This window comes from Haliaeetus albicilla, chromosome W (genome assembly GCF_947461875.1).
Source record: "Haliaeetus albicilla chromosome W, bHalAlb1.1, whole genome shotgun sequence".
NCBI lineage: Eukaryota > Metazoa > Chordata > Aves > Accipitriformes > Accipitridae > Haliaeetus > Haliaeetus albicilla.
Genome location: NC_091515.1, coordinates 33,405,320 through 33,422,169, shown reverse-complemented (window position 1 = coordinate 33,422,169; position 16,850 = coordinate 33,405,320).

The window sequence follows — 16,850 nt, the reverse complement described above, 5'->3', positions numbered from 1 at the left end:
TGATCTTTCTTGTAGATACCGGAGCCGAAAGGTCTACGGTACAATCATTACCTCCGGGATGTAAAATATCTGAGGATAAAGTTAATGTAATTGGAGCAAAAGGGGAACCTTTTAGGGTCCCCGTTATAAAAGATGTGGCGGTGGAATCAAGTTGCAGATACGGAATCGGAACGCTGTTGTTGGTACCTGAAGCGGAATATAACTTATTAGGTAGGGATTTAATCGTAGAAATGGGGATTCGGGTGAATGTGGAAAAAGAAGAGTTGAAAATCAGGCTTTGTCCCCTTACAGAGGTGGACGAGAAACAAATTAACCCCGAAGTGTGGTATACTCCCGAAACAGCTGGAAAACTGGATATTGAACCGTTTGAAGTGGTTATTAAGAACCCAGAGATTCCAGTGAGAGTTAAACAATATCCCTTATCTAATGAAGGGAGAAGGGGACTAAAACCTGAGATTGAAAGACTATTGGGAAAGGGGGTACTCGAACCCTGCATGTCCCCTTTTAATACCCCGATTTTGCCAGTAAAAAAATCCGATGGTAGTTATCGGCTGGTGCATGACCTAAGAGAAATCAGTAAACGGACTGTCAGCCGGTTCCCGGTAGTGGCAAACCCACACACCCTGTTGAGTCAATTGGGGCCCAAAAACCAATGGTATAGTGTAATAGATCTTAAAGATGCATTCTGGTCATGCCCTCTTAAGGAGGAATGTAGAGATTATTTTGCCTTTGAGTGGGAAGACCCAGACACTCATAGGAAACAGCAGTTAAGGTGGACTGTACTTCCCCAAGGGTTCACGGAATCCCCAAACTTATTTGGACAAGCCCTAGAACGGATTCTATGGGAATACCAGTTGCAAGATGGGGTCGTGCTAGTACAGTATGTGGATGACTTATTGTTGGCAGGAGAGAATCAAGAGACAGTCAGAAAAGAAAGCATACGGTTGTTAAATTTCTTGAGCCTTCAAGGCCTCAAGGTATCACGGTCAAAACTACAGTTTGTGGAAGAGGAGGTAAAATATTTAGGACACTGGATAAGCAAGGGGACTAAGAAGTTAGACCCTGAATGAGTAAATGGGATTTTATCACTGAAAGCCCCGAAGAGTAAACGACAGATTAGACAATTGTTGGGGCTATTTGGGTATTGCAGGCAGTGGATCAAGAACTTTAGTGCGAAAGTGCGATTTTTGTATCAAAAGTTAACTATGGATAGATTGCTTAAGTGGACCCAAGAGGATAAAGAAAGATTAGAGGGTCTCAAGGCCGATCTAGTTAACGCCCCTGTCTTGAGTCTGCCTGATGTGAAGAGACCCTTTTATTTATTTGTGGCCACTGAGGAGGGGACAGCATACGGGGTTTTGACCCAGGAGTGGGCAGGAAAAAAGAAACCCGTAGGGTACATTTCCAAATTATTGGACCCCGTCAGTAGAGGGTGGCCCACCTGTTTACAGGCAGTTGTTGCTGTAGCCCTGATAGTGGAAGAAGCAAATAAGGTAACGTTTGGAAGTGAATTAAGGGTGTTCTCCCCTCATAATATTCGAGAGGTTCTCCAACAAAAAGCTGAAAAATGGATCACCGATGCTAGGCTTTTAAAATATGAGGGGATCCTAATCCATTCCCCTAAATTGGAGATCGGAACAACGAATTTGCAAAATCCGGCGCAATTTTTGTATGGGGGTCCTGAAGAAGAGTTAACACATAATTGCCTTCAGACCATTGAAGAACAAACAAAAATTAGGCTAGATCTGGAAGAGGTAGAATTGGGAGAGGGAGAAAAGTTATTCGCTGATGGGTCATCTCGAGTAATAGCAGGGAAAAGGAAGTCAGGATATGCAATTGTGGATGGGGGGAGCCTAGAAGTAAAGGAATCCGGACCCCTCAGTCCTAGTTGGTCGGCGCAGGCATGTGAGTTATACGCAGTACTTAGGGCATTGGAACTTTTAAAGGACAAAGAAGGAACCGTGTACACGGATTCAAAATATGCATATGGAGTGGTACATACTTTTGGGAAAATTTGGGAGGAACGAGGACTTATTAATTCTCAAGGAAAGGGTTTAGTTCATGAGGAACTGATTGTCAAAATTCTACAAGCAATAAGAAGGCCCAAGCGAATAGCTGTGGTACATGTTAAGGGACACCAAAGAGGAACAACCCCTGAAATTCGAGGGAATAATCTTGCTGATCAAGAGGCCAAGGCGGCAACACTACTTGCTGTGACCACCGCCCCGCCAGCAGGTGAAACGCCGGCAAGAATCCTAAGCCCACAGTTTAGTAAACCAGAAATGGATAAATTGAAGGAAATGGGAGTAGTGGAAAAGGAGGGTAATTGGGAACTACCCAATGGGAGACAGGTGTTACCAAAAGCACTAACATGGAAAATAATGAGAGGTATGCACTCAAAGACTCATTGGGGTGTCCAAGTGTTGGTTGATCAATTCGCAATAAAATACATGTGTATTGGGGTTTATAATGTAGCCAAGGGAATTGTACAAGGGTGCCTAACGTGCCAGAAGATCAATAAGCAGCATCTTAGAGAAAAAGTACAAGGGGGACGGGAATTGGCACACCGACCATTCGCCAAAATACAGATTGATTTTACTGATCTCCCTAAAGTAGGGTGATATAAACACTTACTTGTATTGGTAGACCACCTCACTCATTATGTCGAGGCGTTCCCTACTGCTAGGGCAACTGCCAATATAGTGGTAAAAATACTTTTAGAGCATATCATACCGCGATATGGAAATATTGAAACTATTGATTCAGATAGAGGCCCACATTTCGTTTCCAAAGTAGTAAAAGAAGCTCTAGCCCCCTTTGGAACTAAGTGGGAGTTCCATACCCCGTGGCATCCCCAAAGCTCCGGGAAAGTAGAACGAATGAATGGAGAAATAAAGAAGCAACTAACTAAGTTAATGATAGAAACCAAAATGTCCTGGGTAAAATGTTTGCCAATTGCTTTATTAAATATTTGGACTCAGCCCCGAGCGGATACTGGAATTTCCCCATTTGAAATGTTATATGGCATGCCCTATGATATGGAATGCCCAGCCAATTATCCTACTTTAGATGAAGATAGTATTAACCCTTATATTGTTCAGATAATGAAAAGGAGAGAGGGATTGCGAAAGAAGGGAATAGTGGTACAGAGGCCACCCCTAGATATATCCATACATTCAGTGAAGCCAGGTGATATGGTATTAATCAGAGCCTGGAAAGAATCCTCTCTCACTCCTAGGTGGGAGGGGCCCTTTCTTGTTTTACTTACCACAGAAACTGCTGTCCGGACTGCAGAACGAGGATGGACTCATGCAAGCAGGATCAAAGGACCAATTCGGAGTTCTCATTGGGAGGCAACCAGAGACCCTGACAGCTTGAAAATCAAGTTCTGAAGAAAAGTGGAGGAGTGAGACTGTCTTTTGTAAAAATCCTCGCTGTATATGTTATCTTTGTATGTTACAGGTGTAAACTTTGTAGAGAAAAGTGGTGGACACATTGCTCCTATGGGTATTCCCCTAGTGACATTTGCCACGAATGTTATAATTACGAACAGGAATTAATTTAGCAAGCATTACGTGTGGGAGTATCAACTGGGAAAATTATAAAAGACCCCAAAGAATGGTGGGATATTTTTGCTAAAGGCATAAACCCTGAGAGGTGTTGTCTTTATGCAAATGAGTTATGCCCAACGAAGGCTGAAATAATACAAGTATCCCGCAGACGAACAGTGGTCAGAGTGGGGTGGGGAGCTTGAGAAGTGAAGGATACAAACTGGGACGCATATAAGTCAAAGCAAAATAAATATAAAGGAGGTTCCCCTGAAGAATACGACTGCTGCCGAGAAGATGGTACACCTCGCTGCTCTAAGCAACAGAGTAGGCAGAAAAGAAGGCAAAGACGTACTGCTGTGGGGATTAAGGTTGATGAACTACCTCCAGAGAAGGCTCACGGTGCCTCTTGACTTATTGCTCCCAAACAAAACGTCCTCAGAGCTTCCCCAAAGTCTCCCATCTCTCACCAGGGATGAAGACAAAAGTCAAAATGATTATCAGCACCCTCGGAATACCTGTCGCAAGGGTAAAGGGACACCACTTTTCTCAAACTCGAGATTAAGCACTTGGATGATAGGACTGTTGCTAATGCTAATAGGGACAACCCAAGGCAAAGGGAACCCCCACCAACCTTACAAATGGACGCTCTATAGGTGGGAGGATCAAAAGATACTACAGCAAGTAATTGCTGCTGGGGCCCCAAGCTTTAATCAATCCTTATGTCAAATTGTACCCAGGAACCCATGTCTACATAACTTAGGCTTTTACTTTTGTCCCAGTTCTAACCCTGGAAAGGGGTATTGCAACCATCCTGACTCTTACTATTGTGCTTATTAGGGTTGCGAAACTATAGCTTCTGATTGGATTCCTGGGGGAGGTCCAGATAAATTCCTATCCGTAGGATGGGGGCCTCACAGATGTACACCTGCTTCACATGGTTGGGATGGAAGCCAAACAGGACCATGGAGTGGAAATTGCCCATATATTTATATTAATGTAACCAACCCGAAAGATCCTGCTTGGTTAACAGGGAAAACATGGGGAGTCAGACTTTGGGAACCAAGTGCAAATTCAGGGGGAATAATTACGATAAGGAAAGAGCTGGTGCCAAATAAACCCTCTGGTGTAGGACCAAATTCGGTCGTAGCAGAGGAAGATGATAGTAACAGTATTGTACAGACTGCTGCTATCCTCCCTAACATAGACATCGCTGAAAACAATATCTCGGGCATATCAACAAGAATCAACCCATTGTGGGATATGCTCCAAACCAGTTATCAGGTACTAAATGCCACCCACCCTAATATAACTGAGCATTGTTGGTTGTGTTACGACATTCGACCGCCCTTTTATGAAGCTATTGGGGTGGACAGTAGATTTAAAAAGTCCAACGGAACAAATCCAGCTCAGTGCATGTGGAATAAAGAATCTGGATGTAAGCAAGGGATAACAATGTCCCAAGTATCGGGAAAAGGAAAGTGTATCGGAAATGTCCCAAAGGACAAACAACACCTGTGTAACACAACTCGCAAATCAAGAGAAATAACAGCTGAGTGGTTAATTCCTGCAGATAATACTAAGTGGATTTGCTCCCAAACTGGGGTTACACCTTGTATATCCCTAAAGGTCTTTAATTGGACAGCCGAATATTGTATACAAGTAGCTGTGATACCTAGGCTTATTTACCATCCCGAAAGTTTCGTTTATGACTATCAAACTACTCAGGCCCATCACATACAGAAACGTGAGCCCTTTACAGCCCTCACGGTGGCAACTCTCATGACAATCAGAGCTGCTGGAGCTGGTACAGGAATAACCTCCCTCGTACAACAAAATCAAAAATTTCAATCCCTAAGGGTAGCGGTCGACGAGGATTTGGCTAGGATAGAAGAGACCATGACAGCCCTAGAACAGTCTGTTAGGTCTTTATCAGAAGTAGTATTGCAAAACAGACGGGGCTTGGACTTAATGTTCATGCAGCAGGGGGGGTTATGTGCAGCCCTACGGGAGGAGTGTTGTGTATATGTTGACCATACTGGAGTAGTTAGAGATACAATGGCCAAGCTACGGGAGGGGTTAGAAAAACGGAAAAAAGACTGAGAAGTACAACAGAACTGATATAAGTCCATGTTTAATTATTCACCCTGGTTAACCACCCTATTGTCAACTATTGCAGGACCTCTTATTTTGTTGATCTTATTTTTGACTTTTAGGCCATGCATTTTTAATAAGTTAATCGCTGTTGTTAAAGGGCGCTTAGAAGCTGCACATTTAATGCTGCTACGAAAGCAATATGAACAGATCGGAGATGGAGGAATTACTCCTATCCTTGGGCGGGCAAAAGAAGCATTGGATCGATTTAATGAACAAAATCAGGATAAAATAGAAAAGGGGGGATTGTAATGAACGGGTTAACTTTGTTCATGAAATCGAGAAAGGGGAAGAGACATATTGAGAGTTAACATATGCCTTGTGTAATTAACAAAAACTTGCTTAAGTGATGCGTGAAGGTCACGGGAATAGGGCAATGGCTATAACTTACTAGATAAGGAGGAAAAAAAGCAATGGCTATAACTTACTAGATAAGGAGAGGAAGGACAACAGCTGCAATTAACCAAGACTGTATTTCTCCACATCAAAAGACATTCTACATCAAAGGATACTCATCCTTGAGAAAATTTACCGAATCTACATAGTAACAGACCTGCACAAGTGAAGAAAGAAGAAGCAGGACAAGGCGGAGACTTACAAGAAAGGGGTACATGAAATGTATATAAGGAATGTAACGGTAACATAAAGTTGCGGGCCTGTGGCGGAGCATTACCTCCCCGGCCGCCCAGCGCTGTTTTGCTCTCTTATCGCTTGCTAATAAATTCAATTTTTTTATTCAATACAAATTGGCTCCTCCAATTTGTCACGAGCGTTTATAACATTTAAGACAGTGTTTCAACTTAGTTGTAGAAATATGCTTATGCTCATAGTACTTTACACAGTTATTTCTTTGCGTAGAACTGTTCATAACCATAGAAGCTAGCTAGTCATAGGGAGGGGGAGATGTAGGGTTTGGCGTTCGGAAGATCTCGCGATGTCACGGAAAGATGGAGGGTTAGTCGCAGCCCTATGACATATCTGTAATCCCGCCTACCCTTGTTAGTATAAAAGGAATTAACTGCGCAATAAAAGGCGGAAGTTGACGCTCACACCATGTGTGCTCTCTGTCTCTTTCCCTGGTCCGGGCCGACCAGTGATCTAGTCGCAGCACATTGATATGTAGCAAACGCTACAAAGAGAAAGTTTTATGGCAACACGGCACCCCAGAAAGAATCGAGTCGGACAACGGGACTCACTTCCGAAACAACCTCGTAGACACCTGGGCCAAAGAACATGGCATTGAGCGGGTATATCACATCCCTTATCACTCACCGGCCTCCGGAAAAATCGAACGATACAATGGGCTGCTGAAAACTACATTGAGAGCAATGGGGGATGGAACTTTCAAACATTGGGATACACATTTAACAAAAGCCACCTGGTTAGTTAATACTAGAGGATCCACCAATCGGGCTGACCCTGCCCAACCAAGACTTCCACATACTGTAGAAGGGGATAAAGTCCCTGTAGTGCGCATGAGGAGTATGTTAGGAAAGACAGTCTGGGTTAGTCCTCCCTCAAGCAGAGGCAAACCCATTCAAGGGGTTGTTTTTGCTCAGGGACCTGGGTACACCTGGTGGGTGATGCAGAAGGATGGGGAAGTTTGATGTGTACCTCAGGGAGATTTGATTTTGGGAGAGAATAGCCAGTGAATTAGGCTGTATGATATTTAACTGCTAAATAACCTGGCAATGTATGTCATTGTATCTATAGTGTCTATATGCCATATCATGGGTATTACTGTAAGAATTACCCAAATGACTGCGGGATGGACTTTGAAACTGAGCCAAGTACAACAGTGATAGAACTTGAACTGACACCCAGCAATTTCCTCAAGATCAACATCTTCGACCTGCAGACCAAGGGCGTGGGTTGCACCAAATGTACTAGCCACAAGTTCCAGAGGCAGCATACAACAGCCCAACACCTCACACCATCTCTCTTATCCTGAAGAACTGTTACAACAGATGGAGCCCCAAAGTCATGGACTAAATAAAATTGATGGACACATTAGAGGGATAGCCCATAGACTAAGGGAATACTATTTGTGTGTGTGTGGGGGGGGTGTCCATATACTTATATATAAGACAAGGAAAGTGTTAGTGGTTGATTGGAAAATGTAAGATCTGGGCATGATGTAGATGGTATAGAATAAGGGGTGGATAATGTCCTGGGTTCAGCTGGGATAGAGTTAATTTTTTACAGGAACCTGGGAGGTGGGGGGCATAGCCGGGGCAGCTGACCTGAACTAGCCAAGGAGCTATTCCATACCATGTGACATCATGCTCAGTATATAAATGGGGAGCGGGCCGGGGTGCGTGCGTGTGTGCCTGCCTGCCTGCCTCTCTCTCGGCTTTTGGTGGGGGAAGTGGCGGAGCGTCGGGTTCCGTGTAGTGAGCAGTTGCACTGTGCGTCACTCCTTTTGTATACTCTTTCATTAGTACCCTTGTTGTTGTAATTTTTTTTGTGTTGTCCCAGTAAACTGCCCTTATCTCAACCCTCGAGTTTCCGTTGTTTTTTTTTTTTCTTTTCTCTCCTCTGTCTCCTCCCTATCCCACCGGAGGGGGGCGGGAGGAGTGAGCGAGCGGCTGCGTGGTCCTTTGTTACCGGCTGGGCTGAAACCAGGACACTGTGCTAATCAATGATTTAATCCAGGAACTCAGATTCCAGCCTAGTCCCTTAAAAATCTTGTCTGTCCAACTTTCTTTAATATCTTGTTGCAATTCTTGTGTGTCTTTCTCAGTTTTTCCCAATAATTCCAAATCATGTTCTACCTCCTGAGTTACATTCGAAATGTCTATACAACAGTGGTCCACTCTGTCTTTCAAATATCCACATACTCCATGTTCTTTGAGTAAAAGCATATCTAAAGCCATCCTATTTTGCAAGGTCATTTTGAAAGTGGCCTGTAATTGTATGTTTAAATCTCTAAATCCTTTTCTGGTCACATTGGCCAGTTTCTCTACCTGTCCTGTTAGTTGGTACAGCCAGTCTTGATTCCTATATATTGCCAAAGGGGTTAGTAAAGATTCTAGGGCCCAACTGATTCTAACTCCAGTAGAGGGTTCATTCCATTCATCATCTATTTCTGACCTTTTCGCCTGTTCCAATTTCATATTTTCTAAAGATCCTTTAAAAGGAGACTTTTTCCAAATTGGGCATAATGTTGGCATTCCCAAAGTGATTTTGTTTTACCTGCCCATCAAGAGGCAGATGGGTTGTCCAGGTTCCGTCACTCATTGCCCAAACTAAATGTCCTGGACTCTGAATGGTAGTTTTTCTGCAACTAAATATTGTTCTTCTTTTAGGTTTAAATGTTTCAGTCAATTGGAGATAATTTTTAAGTCCGCTACACAAGTAGCCATACTTCAAGGCCGCAGCTAAAGGGGGAATTCTTTGAATTGGCATGTCTTTAGTACTGCAATTGCATATTTTCTCACATTTCCACCAAGATACTAAACTTTCCTTTTCTCGTAATGTACTCCCTCTGTCATTTACTGATGGCCAAGTTGTAAAAATTGATCCATCCCAAGTAAAACACCAAGGAGCTTTGTCCATATATTGGAATTGAGACAGTATAGTCATAGACCATACTGAATCCCAACTAACTGCCCTTTCTGGTATAATCTGATTAGTCTTATCACATTTCCATTCCATGATCATTCTAGTTACATTTCTCTTAACTTGTTCATCATAAGTACAATATCCTACATTATGAAATCTCCCAATTTTAATAAAAACAGAATTTAATAATTTTTCACAATCTGCCCTGCTCCCTGGAGACTTCCATTGCTTCTTAATAGTTGTCACTTGTTCTTGCTATCCAACTACTGGCCTTTGCTCACAGTAGTCATGTTTCTATGTTCTAAATTAGTCAAATTCATTGTCAAAATTCCCCATGGAATGGATTCACCAACTGCCCTTGGTATTGGTAAACATGCAGTAATTTGTGTCACATTCTGGAAATTAGCAAATCCCTTAATCAGTCCTACCATCAAATTTTCTTCCTGGGTTTTCTTTGGGAGATAAATTAATTGTTCAACTTGTCTCTTATTTCTTGTCTTTTTCTTCAGCTCAATTTGCCTTGATAGAAACTCACCTTTCTTCTTGCCTCTCATCCAACTCATTTATAATTTGTCAGGATCAAATTCTGGAATCTGAGTAAAATTGCATTCCAATCCCGAAGTACCTCCTTAGTTTACTGTTACCTGTCGTTCAGTCACAACCTCAGACCAAGCTCCCACCAACATTATTCTCCAAATCAAAATCCATTTTCCCCAGATTCCAAAACAATATACAAAATTAGACATGCTTCAAAGTCAGTTTTGAAGTTCTAGGATCTCTGTATACAACTTTCCAGGATGGTGGAGCTTTCTTTACCCAAGTATAGTGAATCCATGCATCTGATTCAGCAATCTTGACAGCGGTGATGTTACGGATGCATGACTAACCGAATCGAACAGGTGTTAAAACTCAGATTTATTCTTCAGACTGCAGACCCACTGCTCCGAGGAGGACTGCCAACATGTCCTCTGGCGGGACCCCATTTATACCCCTGTCAAATCTGACCTGTGGTCATTTAATTCTATTGGCTAGGAGGGTCACCTTGGTGTACCTGGCGCATCTCGACTGGCCAGTTCAAATTTCAACCTACAGCCTCCAGGGTTTCCTTCCCCTTCTCCCCTCCTGGAGAAGTTTTGTTTCCTGCTGGCAGGATGGGGGGGTGGGGGGTGGGGGGGAATGTACTGCCACAGGTGAAAGTAGTCAGCAATATTTGAAAGGGTCCTTTCCAGCATTCCTGAAGAGGTTCAGAAATCCATGTCTTCACATAGACATAATCATCTGGTTGGAAATCATGTACTGGATTTTCCAAAGACAGAGGCCTGTTCCAAACAACCGCACTCCGAAGCGCAGTTAAAGTTTTTCCTAAAGAAAGCAGATGGTTATATACATCTTGTTTTACTTTTAGATGTATGCTCAAATTTGATTCAGGAGATTCATAAGGTTTTCCATATAGTAACTCATAAGGACTGATTAATGTCCCACTCTTTGGTTGAACCCGAATTTGTAAAAGGGCCAGTGGGAGTGCCTGAGGCCATTTTAAATTAGTTTCCTGACATATTTTACTAACTTGTCTTTTTAATGCCTGATTCATTCTTTCTACTTTTCCATTAGATTGTGGCCTCCAAGGTATATGTAAGTCCCAAGTAATTCCCAAAATTTTGCTAACGGCCTGCACTACTTCTGCGACAAAATGGGAACCTCTATCAGAAGAGATTCCAATAGGTACCCCAAATCTTGGGATAACTTCTTGTAATAGCCATTTAATGACCTCCTTTGCTTGACTGGTCCAACAGGGAAAGGCTTCCGGCCATCCTGTAAAAGTATCAACCCCTACCAGAATGTATCGATACCCATTTTGTCGAGGTAGCTCTGAAAAATCTATTTGCCAATAATCTCCTGGTTCCATTCCTGATTTCAATATTCCCATTTGGACCTTTTTCTTTACAACTGGATTGTTTTTCAAACATATCTCCCATTTTGCAGTTGTCATTTTAGCTATTTCTAGCATTTTTACTGATACTACTTGTCTCCTTAGGAGAGTTATTAATGCTTCTGCTCCCCAATGACATTCCTTATGTTTTGTCTGTATTATTTCTCTCATTACAAATGGTGGGATTACTACTTGACCTTTTGATGTCACCCACCATCCTGCCTGATTTTTCCTTGCATTTAATAACCTACCCAATTTCTCATCCTCCTCTGAATATTTAGGTTTTTCCCTTGGTAATGCAATAGTTTTTGTAGGAATTAATGCCATTTGTAAGGCATTCCTTTTGGCTGCTTCCCTAGCTGTTTTATCTGCTAATCTATTCCCTATGATCTCTTTTGTATCTCCTGATTTATGTGCTTTACAGTGCATGATTGCTACCTCAGTTGGCTTCTGGACTGCTTGTAATAAGTGCAAAATGTCTTCTTTATATTTAATGTTGGACCCCTGAGAGGACAGTAATCCTCTTTCTTTCCATAAAATCCCATGGACATGCACCACACTAAATGCATATTCTGAATCAGTCCAAATGTTTACTTTCTTTTCCTCAGTTCCAAAGCTCTTGTTAAAGCCACTAATTCCGCCTTCTGAGCTGAAGTTGTGCAGGACAAAGCATCGGCTTCTATAACTGATTTTTCAGTTGTTACCGCATATCCTGTGTAACGGATTGCATTTTCAACGAAACTGCTACCATCTGTGTACAATTCCCAGTCAGGATTGTCTATGGGTACATCTTTCAAATCCTCCTGACTGGAATATACATATTCAGTGGTAATCAGGCAATCATGTTCCAGTTGTCCTTCTTCCTGTACAGAACTCAGAAAGACTGCAGGATTAGTTAAGTTAGTGGTTTTCAAAATCACATCATCTTGTTCCATTAAAATTACCTGGTACTTCATCACTCTGCTTGGGGATAGCCAATGGCCCCCCTTTTGCTCCAACACTGATATCACCATATGTGGCACATATACCACCATCATTCTTCCCAAAGTCAATTTTCGAGCCTCCTGTATTATCATCACAGTGGCTGCAACAGCTCTCAGACAAGCAGGCCAGCCCTTAATTACAAAGTCCAGTTGTTTGGAGAAATATCCAACTGGTCATTTCCAACTCCCCATCTTCTGGGTCTGTTGAGGATTTCTTGGCTGGGCAAGGGCATGTGAGCCGTTAGCTGGGAACGAAGCATAAGTTTACAAAGTGCTGAAACAGACAAGGACGCTGTGTCCTTGTACGCTGGGAAAAGGAAGATAAGAAGAGCCTGACAAACAACTCCTGGATGCCGAAGAATGAGATAAGTAACTGCTGGACACCTCATGAAGAAGCTTGCACAGCCAATAGAGGATAAGATAGCGTCGCGTGAAACGGGGTATTGTACCAATTAGAGTATTGTATAAGGCGCGTGCACAAGCGCATAAAGTATATAACTGTGCTAAAAGTTGTAGTAAATGGGCTTCACTTGATCACATTGGTCTGTGTGTGATGTCCCCTGTGGATCCTCCGCAACATGGGTCAGCACTCACAGTGCAATATGTTGCTTCTCATGTACAAATAACTGTAAGTCTTTGGTCAGATCCGGAAGTCCCAAGGCTAGTTGTCGTGGTTTAACCCCAGCCAGCAACTAAGCACCACACAGCCGCTCACTCATTCCCCCCCACCCAGTGGCATGGGGGAGAAAATCAGGAAAAGAAGTAAAACTTGTGGGTTGAGATAAGAACGGTTTAATAGAACAGAAAAGAAGAAACTAATAATGATAATGATAACACTAATAAAATGACAACAGTAGTAATAAAAGGATTGGAATGTACAAATGATGCGCAGGGCAATTGCTCACCACCCGCCGACCGACACCCAGATAGTCCCCCGAGCAGCGATTCCCCGCCCCCACTTCCCAGTTCCTATACTAAATGGGATGTCACATGGTATGGAATACACCGTTGGCCAGTTTGGGTCAGGTGCCCTGGCTCTGTCCTGTGCTAACTTCTTGTGCCCCTCCAGCTTTCTCGCTGGCTGGGCATGAGAAGCTGAAAAATCCTAGACTTAGTCTAAACACTACTGAGCAACAACTGAAAACATCAGTGTTATCAACATTCTTTGCATACTGAACTCAAAACATAGCACTGTACCAGCTACTAGGAAGACAGTTAACTCTATCCCAGCTGAAACCAGGACACTGGTGCTGTCATCAGAGACAGTTTTAAATTCTGGAAGGCTCTCTGCTGATCTGGACCCCATTCAAATGGTGGACCTTTAAGAGCTTCATATAATGGTTTAGCTAACAGACCATAGTTCATTATCCATAGCTGACACCACCCAGCCATTCCCAAAAAGGTTCTCAATTCATGGGTATTTCTTGGCTCCGGGATACTGCAAATTGCTTCTTTGCGGTCTGTTCCCAACTGTCTTTGCCCTTGTGAGATTTCAAAACCCAGGTATATCACAGTCTGTTTTGCTATCTGGGCCTTAGTTCTAGAGACTTTGTATCCGCTTAGCCCCCCAAAATTTAAAAGATCAATTGTTACCTTTATACACGCTGATCTTTTTTCTGTCGCTATCAGTATGTCGTCTACATACTGTAGGAGTAAATGTCCAGGTTTGGGACCATCTTGTTTCCACATCTCAAGTTCTTTTGCTAATTGGCTCCCAAAAATTGTTGGACTATTCTTGAATCCTTGCGGCAACCTCGTCCATGTCAATTGTGTTTTTCGTCCTGTTTTTGGATTTTCCCACTCGAAAGCAAATAATTTTCGACTTCCTTCTTCCAGGGGTATACAAAAGAAAGCATCTTTCAAATCAAGCACTGTAAACCACTGATGATTGTCTCCTAAGGCTGTTAAGAGCGTATATGGATTGGCCACTACAGGGTGTATGTCTTTGTGGTGGGTTGACCCTGGCTGGATGCCAGGTGCCCACCAAAGCCGCTCTATCACTCCCCCTTCTCAGCTGGACAGTGGGTCAAGATAAGGACAGTTTAATAAAGTGATAGCAAAGGTCGCGCGCGAAAGCAAAGAAAAACAAATTATGTTATTCTCTACTTCCCATCAGCAGGCGATGTCTAGCCGCTTCCCGGGAAGCAGGGCTTCAGTACGCATAGTGGTTGCTCTGGAAGACAAAATGCCCCCCCTTCCGTCTCCCTTTACTTAGCTTTTATATCTGAGCTGACTTCATATGGTATGGAATATCTGTTTGGTTAGTTTAGGTCAGCTGTCCTGGTTATGTCCCCTCCCAAGATCTTGCCCTGCCCCAGCCTGCCATTGAGGCGGGGGGGCAAAAATGTTGGAGAGACAGCCTTGATGCTGTGCCAGCACTGCTCAGCAGTAGCCAAAACACTGGTGTGCTATCAACACCTTTCTAGCTACCGATGCAGAGCACAGCACTATGAGGGCTGCTATGGGGAGTATTAACTCCATCTCAGCCAGACCCAATAGAATCTCCACCCCTTATTCCATACTGTCCTGGGTTCAGCTGGGATAGAGTTAATTTTTACAGGAACCTGGGAGGTGGGGGGCATAGCCGGGGCAGCTGACCTGAACTAGCCAAGGAGCTATTCCATACCATGTGACATCATGCTCAGTATATAAATGGAGAGCTGGCCGGGGGGGGGTGGGTGGTCTCGGCTTTCGGTGGGGGAAGTGGCAGAGCGTCGGGTCCCGGGTGGTGAGCAGTTGCACTGTGCATCACTCTTTTTGTATACTCGTTCATTAATACCGTCGTTGTTGTTGTAATTTCTTTGTGTTGTCCCAGTAAACTGCCTTTATCTCAACCCTCGAGGTTCCAGTTTTTTTTCTTTTATCTCCTCCGTCTCCCCCCTATCCCACCGGAGGGGGGCGGGAGGAGTGAGCGAGCAGCTGCGTGGTCCTTTGTTACCGGCTGGGCTGAAACCACGACACATACCATTTGCATCCTGCTCAGGTCCCACATAATTTAATATAGATATCTTCTAACCATACCTTTGTATTTAATTCTCATTACTGAAATCCTTTCTTACCAACACTTACAACTGAAACTACATACTTAAACCACTTTTATACCCAACGTACAGATTTATACCTTCTTATTAATTACTGTCCCCTGTCCTTTAAGAGATAGATATTCCATGGGCTTCTTCCACTCTTCCTGATGTTCACACACAGGTTATGACTTGGGCCCCATCCATCAAGATGAGTGGTCAGGACAGGAGAAGCAGTATGTTCGATCGTTGGGCCCCAACACCAGCTTGGTTTGGGTCACCGATGCATTTGTCTGGTTCCTTGCGAAGTTCACTCTTCTGCAGTTCAGGTCATTCCTGCTACATTACTTCCTACAACATACAACTCGCATCACGGATTATTTTTCCCCCAAGGTTAAATGTCCTTGAGGCACACACTGGGTCTCCCCATCCTTCCGCATTACCCACCAAGTACACCCAGGTCCCTGAGCAAAGACAATCCCACGAACAGGTTTGCCTTTTCCCATGGGAGGTGCAATCCACACTGCCTTCCCCAGCCACTTCCCCATGTGCACTATGGGGACCTTATCTCCTCCCACAGTATGTAGGGGTTTTGTTTGTACAGGACCAGGACGGTTAGCTGTAGGGTTTAGGGTTATTCCATGCAGGGCCCGGATGACAGGACACCAATATGATGATTAAAGTCGCCACTTTATTGAGCCTAGCTGATCATTCTTATACAATTCTCTAAGTTCCTAAGAAGCTTTGATTGGCTGCTACATGCAAGCATTTGGTGTCCACGCACACAAGCATAAACTGTGATTGGTTACATCGCTACTGTCCACGCGTATAAACATAAGATACATTTAGTTATACTCACTCTGTACACGTGCATACACACAGGATATAATTGGCTATGTTAGTTAGAGCATGCGAAACTTGTCTCAGTCTAATTGGTCGAGATAAGCCCCTGAATTGAGGTTGTTTGTGCCAAGTTCCCTTTATCGTGGAATGTGCACCTGTGTTTTTCTAACTGGGATCTTTCTTTTTCTATCTTCTTGTTTATTCTGTTCAAGGCCTTCTAAAGGCATGTGGAATGCTCTTGTGACCATGAGCTACTTTCAGGCCCAGTAACTAAGTTCCCTATAATTGAACCCTACAGTTAGCAGATCCTCTGGTGTTAACTAGCCAAGTGGCTTCTGCTAAATTTGTATCCCAATGCTTCCATGTCCCATTGCCTAGCGCTCTCAACATAGTCTTCAACAGGCCATTATATCTCTCAATTTTTCCAGATGCTTGCGGGTGATAGGGGATGTGGTACACCCACTCAATGCCATGTTTCTTTGCCCAGGAGCTTATGAGGTTATTTGGGAAATGAGTCCCATTGTCTGATTCAATTCTTTCTGGGGTACTGTGTCACCATAAAATTTGCCTTTCGAGGCCTAAGATGGTGCTTTGGGCAGTGGCATGGTTTACAGGATATGTTTCTAGCCAACCAGTAGTTGCTGCCACCATGGTGAGTATGTAGCGCTTGCCTTGGTGTGTTTGTGGCAATGGTCCAATGTAGTCAATTTGCCAGGCCTCGCCATATCGAAAGCCCAGCCACCGCCCTCTGTTCCAGGGAGACTTTACTCTGATGGCTCGTTTGATTGCAGCACATGTTTCACATTCA